Source organism: Melanerpes formicivorus, unplaced genomic scaffold (assembly GCF_026170545.1).
Source record: "Melanerpes formicivorus ecotype bairdi unplaced genomic scaffold, bMelFor1.0.p_v2 SCAF_11, whole genome shotgun sequence".
Classification (NCBI taxonomy): domain Eukaryota; kingdom Metazoa; phylum Chordata; class Aves; order Piciformes; family Picidae; genus Melanerpes; species Melanerpes formicivorus.
Genome location: NW_027142363.1, coordinates 20398869 through 20416722, shown reverse-complemented (window position 1 = coordinate 20416722; position 17854 = coordinate 20398869).

Here is a 17854-nt window from a genome sequence, read left to right as displayed (position 1 = left end):
TGCCATCCCTATCTGGGCATCATGGTACATTGCCATCATGCAGTCAGGAAACTCTGGAAACTCCCCCTTGTGCAGTGTGGGACTAAGGAAGTCAGGAGATACCTGGGACATAGAACTGCTGGAACGGGTCCAGAGGAGGGCCATAAAGATGATCAGAGGCCTGGAGAACCTCCCCTATGGAGACAGGGTATGAATGTTGGGGCTGGAAGGTTGGAGTGTGGAGAAAAGAAGGCTCTGGGGAGACCTTATAGCAACCTTCCAGTACCTGAAGGGGGCCTACAAGAAATCTGGAAAGGAAGAGACAATGGGCTGCCCAGAGAAATGGTGGAGTCACCATCACTGGAGGTGTTTAACAGGAGACTGGATGAGGCACTTGGTGCTATGGTTTAATTGATAAGATGGTGTTGGGTGATAGGTTGGACTTGATGATCTCAATGGTCTTTTCCAACCTGCTCTGGTTTCTATTCTAGTCTAGTCTATTCTATTCTATATGACTTTTAAGCTTGAGGAGAGCAGATTTAGATTGGACATTAGGAAGAAATTCTGTACCATGAGCGTGGTGAGACACTGGAACAGGTTGCCTAGGGAGGTCATGAATGTCCCATCCCTGAAGGTGTTCAAGGCCAGGCTGGAGGAGGCCTTGGGCAACCTGTTCTAGAGGAAGGTGTCCCTGCCCATGGTGGGGGGGGTGGATCTAGGTGATCTTTAAGGTGTCCTTCTATGAATTTATGAAGCTGCTGGGATCTGAGTCCAGTTGTGGTGCTGATGTTTTTAAATGCCTCTGAAATCCTTCCAACACTGCCGGAAGTCTGGAGATGCTGCTTGTCAGTAAAAGTGAAGATGATCAATCTTTTTATTTCACCAAAGAGAAGGTTAGCACATCTCACTTTATTGTGGTTTAAAAGTTGCTGCACAGTGACATTTCTGATGGAGGATGACAATTTAATCTGGTGAATGAAAGCGTGATGCTACTCCATCTCTAAAGTAAACCCAGATTAATTCAGGCTGAAAAAGGGAGCATATTTTTTACGGCAAGGCTAAATAACTGCTGGAATAAATGTATCTAAGAGTTTTATAGATTCTTCTTTTCCTTGAAAATCCTTTTTAATCTAGACAGGGTACAGCACAGTGAACTCTTACTGCTTTAATGAAGGAATTAAACAGTGAAATGTTACGGCCTGTGAAGTGAGACTCTGAAGATAGCCCTTCTGGCCTAAAAAGCTGTTTAATGGGTGAAACATAGCATTGGATCCCAATGTCTCATAGCCCTGGGAAGTCTGCATTTCAGCAAGGGCTCTGCAAGCTTTCCTATTTCCAATACAGTCACTGTCAATCACCTGGTCCTTTCTTCCTCACATTCTGTTCCTTTAATAAGGTTTTTGATCTGAAACTGTGCTCAGTGAATTAGCTTTCTGTGAGCTGGACTCATTATATAGAAATGTAGATAAGGGAGCTGTAGAACCAGAGTGTGCTGGAGCTGAAGGTCATGACTGTGAGGTATGACATAGGGAGGCTCTATGTCCCAGACTTAGGTTTGAGGTCTTTTATCTTTACTACTAATTCTCTGCTGACGTTTTTTTTCCACTGTTATATTCCAGAATACCTTTGGTAGACACTATACATCTCCTGCTTAATTATGACAGAAGGGAAGGAAATGAAAACCTCTCTTAAACTCCAGGCAACAAATATAGGTCCCTCTGGTAGTCTATCTTCACTTCTCATAGTGGAAGAAATTTGAATTCTTGCTTTGCATCACTCTCTTGGGGATGCTTTGTTGATAGCTAAAATTACAGGATATGAATCTTGGCCAAAACTTTGTTATTAAACGACAGATACTTCTCTCTCTGCCCTGCCTTCCCCCCTCAGACTCATGTCTGTATCTCCAGTGCCAGTACTAATGTGCATTTGTCTCTAGTTCTTGCTCAGACTTTAGTGAGGCTGAGTAAGATCTTGGCCATACCTGAATTTCTCATCTCATCAGCTAAATCTGTTTCTGTGAGTATTTTTGGCTTGGGCAGAACTACAGTGCTGCTGGTAAAAAACAGAGCGTTGCAGTTCTGTCTGGTCCACTTCATTTTGTAGGTGTTCCCCTTTGGGCTATTTTCTCCTCCCTTCTTGGGTCAAACCCTGCAGGACAACATATTCTTTCCCCACTACCTTTGTCAAGAGGCTAAAACCAATGGAATACATCTTGGAAGATACGTTGCAACCAGAGTGCGCAGCCCCTAGAGAAACACAGAAGGCCTGGTTGTATGAACTAGTTTCTGAAACTGGAATTTGTTTTGGAGTGGAAACACCTTTAGGTTTTTTTTCACAATTGGATTTCCTACTCTGTAATTAAATAAGAGCAGCTTCATGGAGAGCAGGAGCAGCTTAAAGAAATGATGCATTTTATAGAAGCAAAAAAACCTCTCATAGAGAAGATTTACATTTTGTTCCCTGGTCCCATACATTTCTCTCTGACAGAATGGCAGCATCAGCCATCCAGTGCTGCAGCACCGCTCTGAGCTGCTCACACCTTTTGCATAAAGACTGTTCAGATGACTCTGCATCTTGCAGCTCTCTGGACTGCTTCTGCGTGGACTAAAGGTCCTCTCCCCCTTCCTCCCCCGTCTCCCCCTTCCTCCCCCGTCTCCCCCTTCCTCCCCCGTCTCCCCCTTCCTCCCCCATCTCCCCCTTCCTCCCCCGTCTCCCCCTTCCTCCCCCGTCTCCCCCTTTCTCCTCTCCCCTTTTCTTCTCCCTCTCCTGCTTCCCCATTTCCCTTTCCCTTCCCCCTCCCTGTTCTCCCTTCCCCCCTTCCCCTTCCTCCTTTTCCAGACCTACTTTCTCTCTGTTTCTGGTTTTCTTGCTCTGATCCATTCTGTCCCACTCCTGACTGCTTGAGGGCAAGCCAGGGTTTCAGTTCTCTTCCTGCCTGCTTCTGCTTAGGAGTGTGGATGTAGATAAATTCTTATCTAAGGCCTTTTTCCCATGGCTTCTGTTCCTTGCAGCCCTCTTTTCCCTCACCAAAATGCTTTTTGATCTACTTCTCCCAGTCAAAACGTTGCTGAAATGTGCATGACCCTTCGCAGTGCTCTCACTCCTCGCTGTCAGCTTTGAAGACGACAGCGCTGCTGATAACTTAAATCTTCCATGATGTTGCTGTGGTGTGAATAACACTGGAGCTTGGGCTTACAATCCTACACTCCATAAAGATGATGTTGACAACTCATATAGAATCCTAAAATCACCTGGGTTGAAAGGGATCTCCAAAGGCCATCTAGTCCAACCCCCCTTGCAGTCAGCAGGAACATCCTCAACTAGATGAGGTCTCCTAGAGCCCTGTTGAGCCTCACTTTGAATATCTCCAGGGTTGGGGCCTCAAACACCTCTTCCAGTGTTCCACCACCGTCGTGGTAAAGAACTTGTTCCTAATGTAAATGAATGATGTGCAATTCAAAATAAAATTAGGAAATGTTTTGTGTTCCCTCTATAATCATACAGTAGAGCTTTGTAGAGGGTATGTGTGAAGTAAGAGGTTAAAATTAAGGCAAGGAAGGTAAGAAAGCAGTTAAACCTCCCAGAAATTGAATGTGGTGAATTCACCGTACATTTTACGCTATACTAAAAACCCCCAAAGTGTAATGGCTGCATGTAATGGAGATGCAAATTGCACCATTAAATGCCAGCTTTGCATTTACATTTGGAACTGTTTGTTTTTCTATGAAATGTGCTGGTTTAAGGCAGCCTTGGCTGATAAGCATCCCCCCCCATACACAGATGAGGAGGGAAAGGAGCACTAAAAGCCCTGGGATGACGTAAAGAGAGAGTGTAATAGAAATAACACAAGGTACAATTACCTTAGCCTTCTGCGCAGAAAAGCGCAGCAAAAGCAGAAGCAGTAGTGGACAACAAGTTCTGCATGGGACAGCAATGTGCCCTTGTGGCCAAGAAGGCCAATGGGATCCTGGGGTGCATTAGTAAAAGTGTGTCTAGCAGGTCTAGGGAGGTTCTCTTCCCCCTCTGTCCTGGTGGACCACACCTGGAATATTGTGTTCAGTTTTGGGCTCCCCAGGTCAAGAGAGACACAGAGACCTGCTGGAGAGAGTCCAACGGAGAACTACAAGGTTGAGTAAGGGACTTGAGCATCTCTCCTGTGAAGAGAGACTGAGAGCCCTGGGGCGCTTACTCTGGAGAAGAGAAGGCTGAGAGGGGATTTGATCAACAGCTCTAAATATCTGAGGGGTGGGTGTCAAGATGAAGGTGCCAGGCACTTTTTGGTGGTGCCTAGTGATAGGACAAGGGACAATGGGTACACAGGAGGGTTCCACCTCAACACGAGGAGACACTTCTTTATGGTGAGGGTGCCAGAGCCCTGGAGCAGGCTTCCCAGAGAGGTTGTGGAGTCTCCTTCTCTGGAGACTTTCCAAACCCACCAGGATGCATTCCTGTGCAGCCTGCCCTAGGTGATTCTGCTTTGGCAGGAGGTTTGGACTCAGTGATCTCTGGAGGTTCCTTCCAACCCCTAACATTCTGTGAGTCTGTGATTGCTCTTCAGCATGAAAGGGCACCTTAAAAATCTTCCATAGCTTGCATTAAATCATCTTGATATTTTCTTCTGTCTCATTAATCCCAACCTGTTTTAGATGATACAAACAAATGCCACTTCTTTTGAATGTTCTCACTTTAATCCCTCCTCACCTTGAGTTCACTCCAGGAAATGATGGTTTCTTTCCTGTTGATTGTAAAGTGAGCACAGCTTCTTGATAGTAAAATCAAAGTATTTTTGTTATATTAGTGATACTGTCTCTTTCCAGGTTAAGCATAGTACAATATATATGATTTTTAGAGGATTAGAAAACTTTGCTGAAAGAACTTTGGAGTCTTTTTCTTCAATGGTCCATTAAGGTTGAAGACTGTTCTGGTTCTTTGCCCTCTGAGAAGTTATTTTATGTTTGGTTGAGTTTAAACTACATTTTTGTGTATTTTATTGATCTATCCAGTGACCATACAACAGATACAACAGCATTGTGCTGTGGTATTAAACATTATGCTTTGTTTCCAGCAAATAAAACCAGTAAAAATTTATGTACCTTAAAGGCAAATAGGGGATGTTACATTGTCTGTGTGGTCTTAAAACACAAGAATGCCAAACCTTTTCCTTTGCAATTCCTTTTGCTGAGCTCCATCAATACAGTCTCACAGTAATCAGTCTCTGTCACACATCCTTTCTTATTTCACTTTGTAATTATCCTTTTTGTATGGGATCATTCAGCCTTCAGAAAGAGACAAAAAGAAGCAGAGGTGAGACTTTTTTTTCCCCCTTTGAAATGCCTAGAGGGATGTATTGGATGACAGTAAAGGGAGCCAGAGCTGTCTCTGGGCTGGGGGGAGTTGCTGATAGGCTGAAGGACAGGGCTGCTATTCAGAGGTGCCCTGGCAGGTTGGCCAAAATGGCACAGTCCAGCACTTGGGATATGATAAGTCCATATGGCAGTACAGGCTAAGACAGCTTTTCAGTGAGGGTTGTGGGTGCTCACAGATAGCCCAGCAATGTCCCTGCTGGTCATGGAAGCTACCACAAGCTTGGAGGTATTAGTTTAAGGCTCAGGAGGCTTCATTTACCCATACCCATGGGTGCTCAGAGACACCTGGAGGTCTCCTCCAGATAGTTTAAAATCGTAGAATGGAATCTTGGAATCATAGAATGGCTTGGAAGGGACCTTAGAGATCATCTACCTCAACCTCCCCACCATGGGCAGGGATGCCTCACAACGAGACTCAACTGCTCAAGGCCTCATCCAACTTGGCCTTGAACACCCCCAGGCAGGAGGCATCCACAAGGTCCCTGAGCAACCTGTTCCAGAGTCCCACCAGTCTTTAATGCAGTGGCATGGAGCTGAGTGATACCAGCTATGTGTGCGGAGTGGCACCTGCTGGGGCACCGCAGTGGTCATTATAGAAGAGCAACAGAGCACACAAGCCAGCATGCTATGAAAGTTGAGGAGAGAGGTGGTTTTGATGTGGTTTTGGTATCTAAAGCAGATTTTTGTGAGCAGCCTGACTGCTGCAGCTCACAGATGTGAGAGGTGATGCAGTCAGATTTCTTTTTAAAGGGAAGGGAATACTGGAGACATGAAGTACCAGTAGGCAGTTGAGAGCTGGGGTTCAGATCAGGCTAATTGCCCCCAGAGGTCTTGATTTTTCTTCATAAACTACAGATGGTGTGTAGGACAACAGCTTCTTAATGGAGTGGCACATCTATGTTTAAAAAGCTAGGCAAGATGAATCTAGGTCAGTTCTGGGTTAGGTTTTGTCAGTAATACCGCAATCAGGATTAAAGAGCCAGAGAGTTTACATTTGCATTTCACTCTATTCTCAACTGCACCCTTTTGGCACAGCCTGGATTTCAGTCTGACTCACCACCACACTTTTAAATGTCAGTCCTCAACTTGTTAAATCACATCCCTAGCTCTTAAGCAAGGCAACTAATTTATTTGAAATAATTAAGCCTCGGATGTAGTCTTTCCCTCCTCTTAAAACTGCAATGCAGCAGGCAGAGAAAGACTAGGTTTGTGCCAGTACTGTGGCAAGTACGTAGTCTGTGTGTTCTGAGGACATCAGTGGCAAAGGTTATTGATTAAACACATGAGATGAGGCCAGATTTGCATGGGACAAGAAGCTGCAGACGTGAGGGCAGCTACCTCAGCTATTATCTACACCAGAGGTTCAAGATCACTGTTCCAGGGCCTTATCTTCGCCTGTCTGCAACATTCGAACAGAGCTGCAGTGAGATCCTGTTTTGCTTGTCACTTGCTGCTGCTGTTTACTTCAGGGAGATGTTGGAGCTGCCTTCCAATACCTGAAGGGATCCTACAGGAAGGCTGCAGAGAGACATTTCATAAGAGTGTGCGGCAATAGGACAAGGGGGAAGCTGAAGGAGAGTAGGTTTAGACTGGATCTTAGGAAGAAGTTCTTCAGTAGGAGGGTGGTGAGACTCTGGAATAGGCTGCCCAGGGGAGGTTGTGGCTGCCTCCTCCCTGGGGGTGTTCAAGGCCAGGTTGGATGAAGCCTTGAGCAGCCAGGTCTAGTGGAGGGGTGTCCCTGTCCATGGCAGGGGGCTTGAAACGGGATGATCTTGAAGGTTGCTTCCAACCTAGGCCATTCTCTGAACAGCTAAGGATGGAAAGCGTAGCTAGTTCCTGGCATGGAATGGCTTTTCTCCCTCTTTTCTCACAAGATGTTTTCACTGTAAGGGTGTCCACCTGATGAAGAGGGGCAAGGAACTCTGACAGCTGCTCAGGTCATAAGGACTCTCTCTGGTCCCACCTGAGTGTCTCACTTGTACCTGTTATTAGTATTAGCATATCCAGATGGGGTCTGAGTGAGGCTGGCAGTGGGTGCTGTGCAGTTGGCCACACCGTGGCCGATCCTGACTCAATATCTAAAGGTGTGCAGTGTGGGCTTGAACAAGGGGTTCCTGCCTCTGACCCTCCTCAGGTAAGAGGGTGCACTAACTGAGATGAGGCTTGGTGTGGCACAGCAGTGGGTTTAAGTAGCTCTCTTAAGATGCAGTTAAGAACATCAGTTTCCACATCCTGCAAGACTGCAGCCTGGAGACCAGAACCGCCCTGTCCAAGTCCATTTTGTGTTACATATTCATAACTTGTTGGAGCAGGCCCCACTCTGTCACAGTAATGACCTTTGTGTATTAGACATCTATTGTTCTTTGCTGCACAAAGCCAGCACTGCCAGCTGCTGTAGTCCCTAACGCAGCTGTATCTGCAGGAGCTTTTGTTGTAGCCCCAAAAGTAACGAAGGACCTGACTGCTGAGCATAAAAGGATGTATATTTAATGCCAGCCTTGCTATTCAGTCTGGGTAGCCATGGAACAGCAGTGTAGTCTGCGTTCTGCCAGGATGGGTTGCCACAAAGGTGACGCTGTTCCAAGACGAGGAAGACAGCTGAGTGCACTTCTGTTGACTGAGGAGAGCCTTGTGCAAATGTCTGCTGCATTTTAGCAGAATTTACAGCCTCTGAAATAGCTGCTTGCTGGAGCCTCAGAGGCTTAGAGTGGTAAAGTCATTGGAATGACTGCTAATGAGTTAATTACAGTGGATTCATTAGTTAAAATTGCTGCCAGAGACTTGACTGTTGTGGATAACTCTGGCTGCTGGCAAGTGGCTTATGCTGCTGGGCAGACCTCCACTGATTGATGACTCTTCCACGATCAAATGGAGCTCTTGCCTGATTATCCTAAAATTTAGTTCTGGTTTCATCTTACTTAGAAAAATTAACTTTTGGGTTTGAAGAGACTTAATACGTGCTACAGGAGCCTTGTGAGCCTCTCTCACCAGAAGGCCAATCGCATCCTAGGCTGCATCAAAAGCAGCATGGCCAGCAGATTGAGAGAGGTCATTCTGCTCTGCTGAGAGTACTGCTCTGGAGTACTGCATCCAGCTCTGGAGCCCTCAGCAGAGGAAGGACATGGACCTGGTGGAGCAGGTCCAGAAGAGGGCCACAAGAAATGATCAGGTGGCTGGAACACCTGTGCTACAAAGGCAGGCTGAGGGAGCTGGGGTTGTTCAGCCTGGAGAAGAGAAGACTCTGGGGGAAACTTAGCACTGTCTTCCAATACTTGAAGGGATCCTACAGGAAAGCTGCAGAGGGACATTTCATAAGGGTGTTCAGCAAGAAAACTAGAGGGAATTGTTTGAAGCTGAAGGAGAGTAGGTTTAGACTGGATCTTAGGAAGAAGTTCTTCAGTAGGAGGGTGGTAAGACTCTGGAATAGGTTGCCCAGAGTAGTTGTGGATGTCTCTTCCCTGGGGGTGGGGTGTTCAAGGCCAGATTGCATGAGGCCTTGGACAACCAAGTCTAGCTGAAAGGTGTGCCTGCCAGTGGCAGGGCTGTTGGAGTAGATGATTGATCTCTGAGGTCCCTTCCAATCTCAGCCATGATATAATTCTGTGATTTACTCTAAGGCTGATTGAACACTGGCATAGGTTGCACAGAGAGTTGTGGCCATGACTCTGGGCAACCTGCTCTCACTGAGCCTGTGCTGAGCAGAGCTTTGGATCAGATGATTTCCTGAGCTGCCTTATTGCTGGTATGTGATGCTATGACAAAATAGTAAACTCTAGTTTGTTTTGTTTCTCCTGCAAAAACTGGTGCTGCAACCCAAGCCTCTCAACCAGAGAGAGCTCATCTGCTGTTGATGTTTTTGACATTTTGTAGTTCAGTCCAGCAGCTGCAATATCCCCACTCATGTTGAACTGACAAGATCGAAAGGTATCTGCTGACTGAAAAGGTCACTTTTGGTGTCTGTTCACTTGTGCCATAAAAATAAAACCAGTCCCTAACTAGGATGTCTTAGCTTCAACTTTGTCTATGTAGTTGTGGTTTATTTCCCTTTCTGCCTGTTTATTTATGTGGGGGTTTTGTTTGGTTTGTGTGGTGGGTTGTTTTTTTGTTGTTGCTGTTGTTTACACTTAGTTCCTATATTTCTTTATTTATTCATTTAGTCTTTACCCTGTGGTTTTCTGTCAAAACCCAGCTTGTGGACTCAAGAGAAATGGATGCACTTGGCTTAGGTGAACCGTTCTGATTTATCAGAACAGATTTAGGAAGAAGTTCTTCCCCATGTGGGTGGTGAGACACTGGCACAGGTTGCCCAGGGAGGTGGTGGAAACCTCATCCCTGGAGGTTTTGAAGTCCAGGCTGAACGTGGCTTTGAGGAACCTGCTGTAGTGTCAGGTGTCCCTGCCCATGGCAGGGGGGTTGGAACTGGATGATCCTTGAGGTCCCTTCCAACCCTAACAATTCTAAGATTCTATGGAGCAATCTGCCACTGTCCCATTACCAATTCATTGCCAGGATGTCCTGGCAATAATAAAGGACAGTACATTTCACATTTGCTAATAGTTCTTCCATAGCCACTGCTGCTATTTCATAGATAAACTCCAATAAATTAGCAGGATGGCAACTATTATGTTGTTTACTTCCAGGCAAGCAGTAGTGTTCTTAAACAGTGCTTCAGTGGAAGCAGCAAGGTGGTGGCATCTTGTTTATCATAGAATGGTTTAGGTTGGAAGGGACTTTAAAGATATTCTAGTTCCAGCTCCCTGCCATGGGCAGGGACACTTTCTGCTAGACCAGGTTGCTCAAGGCCTCATCCAACCTGGCCTCATCATAGGAATTACTGTCCCTGATGTTTCTTTGCTGCAGGTGTGGCTGCCTCATTGCAGTCAGTGATGTGCTGTGCATTGGCTTAGCCCCAGGGTTGCACTCACTGCTGATTCAGCTCCACTGGCATCACAAAGGCTATTTTTTGTGCTGAGGTTCACAGATTGCACTGGCTTGGAAGGGACCCTCAAGTATCATCTTGTCCAACCCCCCTGCAGTCAGCAGGGCACCTCCAACTGGATCAGGCTGCCCAGGGACACATCCAGTCTGATCTTGAGTGCCTCCATGGATGGGGCCTCAAACGCATCCCTGGGCAGCCTGTTCCAGTGTTTCACCACTCTCATTGTAAAGAACTTCTTCCTTATGTGCAGCTTAAATGTACCCTCCTCCAGTCCCAAGCCACTGCCCCTTGTCCTATCACTTCAAGCCCTTCTGAACAGTCCCTCCCCAGCCTTCCTGTAGGTCCCCTTCAGATATCCAAATGTAGCTCTAAGATCTCTCTGGAGCTTTCTCTGTGTTTTCACTGTGAGGCTGCCAGAGCCCTGGAGCAGGCTGCCCAGAGAGGTTGTGGACTGTCCTTGTCTGGAGACATTCCAAACCTGCCTGGATGCACTCCTGTGTGACCAACTCTAGGTGCTCCTGCTCTGGCAGGGGGGTTGGACTGAATGATCTTTGGAGATCCCTTCCAACCTCTAATGTTCTGTGATTCTGTGATTTTCTTCTCAGAAACCATCTTCCTAGAAGAAAACATGGGAGCATGGCAGCTCAAGGTGTCACATTGCACACCTTCTGGCCCATGCATAACTGATAACTGGTTGGTGGCTTCATGCACCTGGCAAAGCAAACGTGATGCACCTGTGGCCAGTGAGTGGCAGCTGCCTAGCAGAGACTGCACAGCTTTCACTGCAAGAGTGCAGCTCTGTGCTTTGCACCTTATGGTTGAGAGGGAGCTTAACATTCTCTGATGGGCTCACTTATCTTTGCAGTAAAAAACATCAAAGTGTGCAGGCTTTTAGTCCTAACGGATGATTTTCAAGCATTTCAAGCCTCCTCCTGGGAAGGGCTGGGAGCCTACCACTGCCTCCAGACCTTATAGGGCCAGAGGCATGCAGAACTTACGGAAGTTAGACTGTGTGGGAAGGGCTGGCCTGCAACTTCCATCCACCCATTTTAGCAGATCCTGCAGTGATCACTGTGAACATAAAAGACAACCATAATGCTGTATGAGAAGGCTTTCAAAAGTATCAGTTCTTCCAGTGAAATTCAGCTCTGTAGAACTGAGTCTGCAACGTGGGGCTTTTCTTACAGAGAATTAGTTTCTCCCTTAGTCTGACAATCTGAAATGTTCCAGATTTCATTTCAGAGAAACAGTTATTAAGCAGTAGTAGCTGCATTATCTGTTAGGGGGTTGGTAAAACAAAGTTTATTAACTGATCCCTATCCAGAAATGTTATGAAAATCCAATAATTTTATGTAATATTGTGTTGCTCAAATAGCAGATATTACTAGGCCCAAGCATTTTAATCAGGGCAGGGCTGCATAAGTCACAGTGATTCTTTTAAGTGGAAATCACCATAAGTGTGTTCAATAGTAGCTAGGAATATGATGTGAAAATAGAAATAGATGAGTCTGGCATTTGTGGCCAAGAAGGCCAGTGGCATCCTAGGGTGTATTAGAAGGGCTGTAGTTAGTAGGTCGAGAGAGGTTCTCCTCCATCTCTACTCTGCCCTGCTGAGGCTGCATTTGGAAGATTGTGTCCTGTTCTGGGCCCCTCTGTGCAAGAAGGACCTCAGGGAACTGTTTGAGAAGGTCCAGCACAGAGCCACAAAGATGGTGAAAGCAGCGGAACATCTCCCTGCTGTGGACAGGCTGAGGGAGCTGCGGCTCTTTAGCTCGGAGCAGAGGAGCCTGAGGGGTGACCTTGTTGCTGTTTATGAAGATGTGAAGGGCAGAGTCAGGGGGACAGAGCCAGGCTCTGCTCAGGGATGTCCAATGACAGGACAAGGGGCACTGGGTGCAAGCTGGAGCAGAGGAGGTGCCATAGAACATGCAGAAAAACTTTTTCCCTGTGAGGGTGCCAGAGCCCTGGAACAGGCTGCCCAGAAAGGTGGTGGAGTCATCTTCTCTGAAGACATTCCAAACCCACCTGGATTTGTTCCTCTGTGGCCTCCTCTAGGTGCTGCTGCTCTGGTGGGGGGGTTGGACTGGATGATTTCTGGAGGTCCCTTCCAACCCCGACATTCTGTGATTGGGTTAGAATGAAACAAGTTAATGCAATCTCTGTCATCTCAGGAATTAGGAATTTATTTATTTATTTCCCATTCTGCTAGTTTCTTAGTCTATGATGAATTCTTACATTGAGGATACAAGAAGGAAGTGGTAGTATCACCTATGCTGCTGCTGGAAATCCGGTGTTCAAGAGCAACAGCAAGAACCCCACCTAAAGGCAGAAGGACAAAGAAATGTGCTGAATTATTGCTTTGTACCTTTTGTGACCACCAGCTCCTGTCCAAAGCTGAGTGCTGTTAGTCATCTCTGTCCTTTGTGAATGTCACTTGAAAGAAATTGCAGGACATGCAGAATCAAACATCAACATTTGCAATTTAAAGACCTGCTAGTAGGTGAATATTAATGCATATCTCTACTGGATCAGAGCCTTGACTTGCAAATGGATCCATTCAGCTGTCTGAAGGAATCCAGCATTGGATCTGGGGTTAAGAATTTCTTGTGAAGCCTCCCATTAGACCTGAGAAGGGCTTTGAAAACTTATTTTTAGATGGTAAAGGACAGAAGGGATCAGGGGAACGATGGAGTCTGACCTCCTGCATAATCCTGCACATCCTCCACAGCAGGACATGAGCTGCTTTTTGTAATGAGATGAAGTGAAGCCAAAATTCGGAGCACTGCTTGAGTTGTGTGCATATGCTCCCTGGACCTGTAAAATGACCCTGCAAAACTCAGGAGTAGCTAGACACATTAAATTTCTCTCCCAGGACAGTGTAATAAACATTTCTAAACCTGACACACTCTGTGTGACACAGGAGAAAACCCACGCCTAGATTTATTGCAGAAGTTCTCACAACAGTTGTGGTGGGTGAGGGAGGATCTTTGGCCAGGGAGGGTAGAAATGCAGCAGGCACTGAGGAGCCTGTAGTCTAAAAGCAGGCAGAGACACAATGCTGAAATACATGAACTAAACTGAGCAGGAGTGTTGGATCTGCCCTAGAATAGGAAGGTTCTGCAGGGAGATCTGAACAGGTTAAACCAATGGGCCGAGGCCAATGGGATGAGCTTTAACAAGACCAAGTGTCAGGTCCTGCACTTTGGTCACAACAACCCCAAGCAATGCTCCAGGCTTGGGGCACAGTGGCTGGAAAGCAGCTTGGTGTGAAAGGATCTGGGTGTGCTGGTGGACAGCTGAGCATGAGCCAGCAGTGTGCACATGCAGCCAAGAAGGCCAGCAGCAACCTGGCCTGGATCAAAAGCAGCGTGGCCAGCAGAAGGGCAGTGATGGTGTCCCTGTAATTGACCCTGGTGAGGCCACAGTTTGAGCACTGGGTTCAGTTTTGGGCATCACAGCATAGGAAAGACATTAAGGGGCTGGAGAGTGTCCAGAGAAGAGCAACCAGGCTGTGGAGGGGTGTGGAGGGCATCGTATGAGGAGTGGCTGAGGAAGCTGAGGTTGTTTAGTTTGGAAAAGAGAAGGCTGAGGGGAGAGCTTATTGCTTTTTCAGCTGCCTGAAGGGAGGTTGAAGTGAGGCTGGGGTTGGTCTCTTCTCCCAGGTAACCACAGATAGGATGAGAAGAAATGGATTGAAGTTACACCAGGGAAAGCTTAGGTTGGACATTAGGAAAAACTTCTTTAGTGAGAGAGTGGTGAGAGGTTGGAACAGGCTGCCCAGGGAGGTGGTGGAGTCACCACCCCTGATGTGTTCAAGAAGCTGTAGCTGTGGTGCTTCAGGATATGGTACTTGGGTTATGGTTGGACTCAATGATCTTAAAGGACTTCCCCAGCCTTAATGATTCTATGAATACACAAAATAGCTTCACTGAAGGGCAAAAAGGAAAGAATAAGGCTCTGGGTTTGTGGTAAGGGATAAAAGCCTAATTTAAGAGTATTAATAGCCTGAGTCTCTAGGAAATATTTCTTCACAGGAAGGGTTATCAAACATTGGAACAGGCTGCCCAAGGAGGTGGTGGAATCACCATCCCTGAGGTGTTCCAGAAGGTGTAGATGTGGTGCTTCAGTATATGGTTTAGAGGCCATGGTAGTTGTGTTGCAGTTGGACTTGATGATCATAGAGGTCTTTTCCAGCCTTAATGATTCTATAAGCTAACTTTAGAATAGCTGAATGAGATACTGCAAGTAATAGAAATACTGCTAGAGCACAGAGCTGAGCAGCTGCTAGTTTATATTACTCCTAAATGTGAAAAAGCACTAAAACATTTCAGCAGCTGGTATAGAGACACAAATCTCTGTATATAGCACGTTGTTTGGTAAAGGGTGAAAAGAGAAAGTACAATGATTTCCCTTTTTGCCACAGCTTAATTACAAAGCTATACTTAAGGAAGTGTCCTTAATGAGACATCAAATTACAGAAGGACCCAGACTGCATCTGCCTGCTAGAGACAGATCATGGGAAGATTTGGAGATCATTCTTGAGGGAGTGACTGGAATTTGTTGAGGGAAGGAAATCAACCCCGACTAGGAGATGAACAGAGCTCCTGTGTGGATACATCATTAAGGATCCAAAACATGAGGGTGAAAATACCTGTGGCAGATAACTTAACCATCTCCAGAATGGAAGAGAGTTTGTAAAAACTGCACACATAGACACATATCTGGTGTGAAAGAACAGTGACAAGTTCTGAAGTGCCTTGTGTTAAGAGGAGACCCCACAGCTGGGGCTATCAACAAAGGTGGACATGATTTAAGACTCAATTCATTGTGTCCCTTCCAGATTTCAGGGTGATGGAGCTAAGTTAAGCCACTGGCAGCAACATAGAAATATAGAATGATTTGGTTTGGAAGGCACCTCCAAAGATCCTCTAGGTCAACACCCCTGCAGTCAGCAGGGTCATCCTCCACTAGATCAGGTTGCTCAGAGCCTCATCAAGCCTGACCTTGAAGAGCTCCAGGGATGGGGCCTCAGCTATCTCACTGGGCAACCTGTTGCAGTGTTCTACCATCCTCATGGTGCAGAACTTGTTCCTAACACCCAATCTAAATCTCCTCTTGTCTAATTGTAAAGCCATTGTCCCTCATCCTATCACTGCTGGCCATTGTAAACAGTCCCTCTGCAGCCTTCCTTTAGCCCCCTTCAGGTACTGGAAGGTCACTATTAGGTCTTCCCACAGCCTTCCCTTCTCCAAGCTGGACACCCCCAGCTCCCTCAGTCTGTCCTTGTAGCAGAGGTGTTCCAGCCTCCTGGTCATCTTTGTAGCCCTCCTCTGGACCTGCTCTATCAAGTCCATGTCTTTCCTGTGTCGAGACCTCCAGAACAGGACACAGTAATGCAGCAGAGGTATTCCAGCACACCCTGATCATTGTCATGTAACACTTTTGTATTGAGGTTAATGCTGTCTCCAGAGTTTTGCACCTTTGCTAACAAAATTGTGCTGGAATAGTGATTGTGCAAATCATTAAGAAACTGAGTTAGCAAGCTGGGGTTATTCTACACATACTGAGGTTAAAATTGCTAGCTCCTGGATATAGCGTTTAATCAAGCAATGTGCATTTCTGGCCAAGAAGGCCAATGGTATCCTGGGTTGTATTAGAAGGGCTGTGGTCAGTAGGTCGAGAGAGCTTCTCTTCCCTCTCTACTCTGCCCTGGTGAGGCCACATCTGGAATATTGTGTCCAGTTTTGGGCCCTTCAGTTCAAGAAGGACCTCTGGGAGCAGCTTGAAAGAGTCCACCGCAGAGACACAAAAATGATTAATGGAATGGAACGGAACATCTTCCTTATGGGGAGAGACTGAGGGAGCTGAGGGTATTTAGCTTGGAGCAGAGGAGCCTGAGGGGTGACCCCATTCATGTTGATAAAGATGTTCAGGGTGAGTGCCAAGAGGATGGAGCCAGGCTCTGCTACCATGGTGATGCCCAGTGACAGCACAAGGGGCAACGGTGGAAGATGAGGCATAGGAAGTGCCATGGAAACAGGAGGAAGAATTTTTTCCCTGTGAGGGTGAGAGAACACTGGAACATGCTGCCCAGGGCAGTTGTGGATTCTCCCTCTCTGGATGTGTTCCTGTGTGACCTCTTCTAGGTGTTCCTGCTCTGGCAGGGGGGTTGGACTGGATGATCTTTTGAGGTCCCTTCCAGCCCCTAACATTCTGTGAATCCTCTACATCTTCATTTTGAGTTCATTAGTGCATGTACCAGTCCCTTGAGAAAGCTTTATACCCATATTTTTGTCTTGAAACTGCATACCATTCACTCACAAAAATGCTCTTCTAAGTGATGAGAAGTGTTGAGATGCTTGTGTAACTTTGTTAGGTTTTGAATTATGGCAATGCATGAAGGGGGGGAATTCTTCATTGGCTAAACTGTCACTGAAAACACACTTGTACAGTCAATGTGATGCTTAAGAAGGTGTTTTACTGTTGACCTGATGTCAGCTCTTGTGGGCTGAGGTATTTTTTTCTGGATGGGAGTCTTGAGAGGATGAAATATAAATCTGTTTTAAAGATGAAATTGCTAGTTCAGCTTTGGCCTTTAATGGTGGTTTCCTGTACTTGGACTGCTTTTAAAAAGCTGCTTTTTATTTCAGGTAATCTGAACTGGAATTCACTCAGTGGCTTTTTAAAAGAGCAAGTGAAGGCCCAAGTCAGAGAGGAGAGACTTAAACAAGGAAGTCATGACAGCCACATAGGCTGTAAAGTATTTTCCACAGAAGCAACTGCAGTCTATGGAGCAACGCAGACAGTGGGGAAAACCTCCCTTGCAAGCCGCTGGGGTGGCAGTCTCAGAGCCTGGACCATGATCTTAGACCGCTCCCAGTATAATCCTCTGCATTCAAAGCCAAGTCTCTGGTCCAAAAGTGGTAATGGTGAAGCCTTGGATGGCAAAACCTGGAAGAAGGCTCTGCAGAGGCTTCCCAATGCTGCTTGGGAATGAGATTAATTCCTGCCTGGGACCACCTGGAGTAGTGTTGCAGCTGTGCTTGTACCTGGCCACACACTGGAGCCTGGCCCTGGCTTGTGGACTGATTTCTTGACCTCAGGCCTGATGCCTTATTGTGGATTTGTCTGGTGGTCTGGGATCTCGCCTCACACAGTCTGGTGAGACTGGGCTCTTGCTGGTGATGCCATTACCCAGCCTTATCACCATGCTTGTTTGCCAGCTCCCTTTTCTCCATGGAGCAGCTCACTCTTGCTGCTGTCTGACATGCAGGACCAGACCACACCTTAGACCATCCAGATGGGACAAAATCACAGAAGCACTTACCTCCAAAAACCCATGAGTGAGGCTGACAGACAGCAGAATTCACAACTCAAAGTGCTGTTTTCAAGGCTGAAAAGCAGAGGTGAGAACTAGGAGACCCTGTCCTTTGAAAACCATTGCAAAGACCAAATGAAAAAGTTACTTTACTTACGATTTGCTCAGGCAGTCCTTAATTTCTGCTTGCTGGCTTCCGTTACTGGCTTGTCCTTCGGTGTCTGCTTTCCAGAACTGCATGTGGATGTCTTT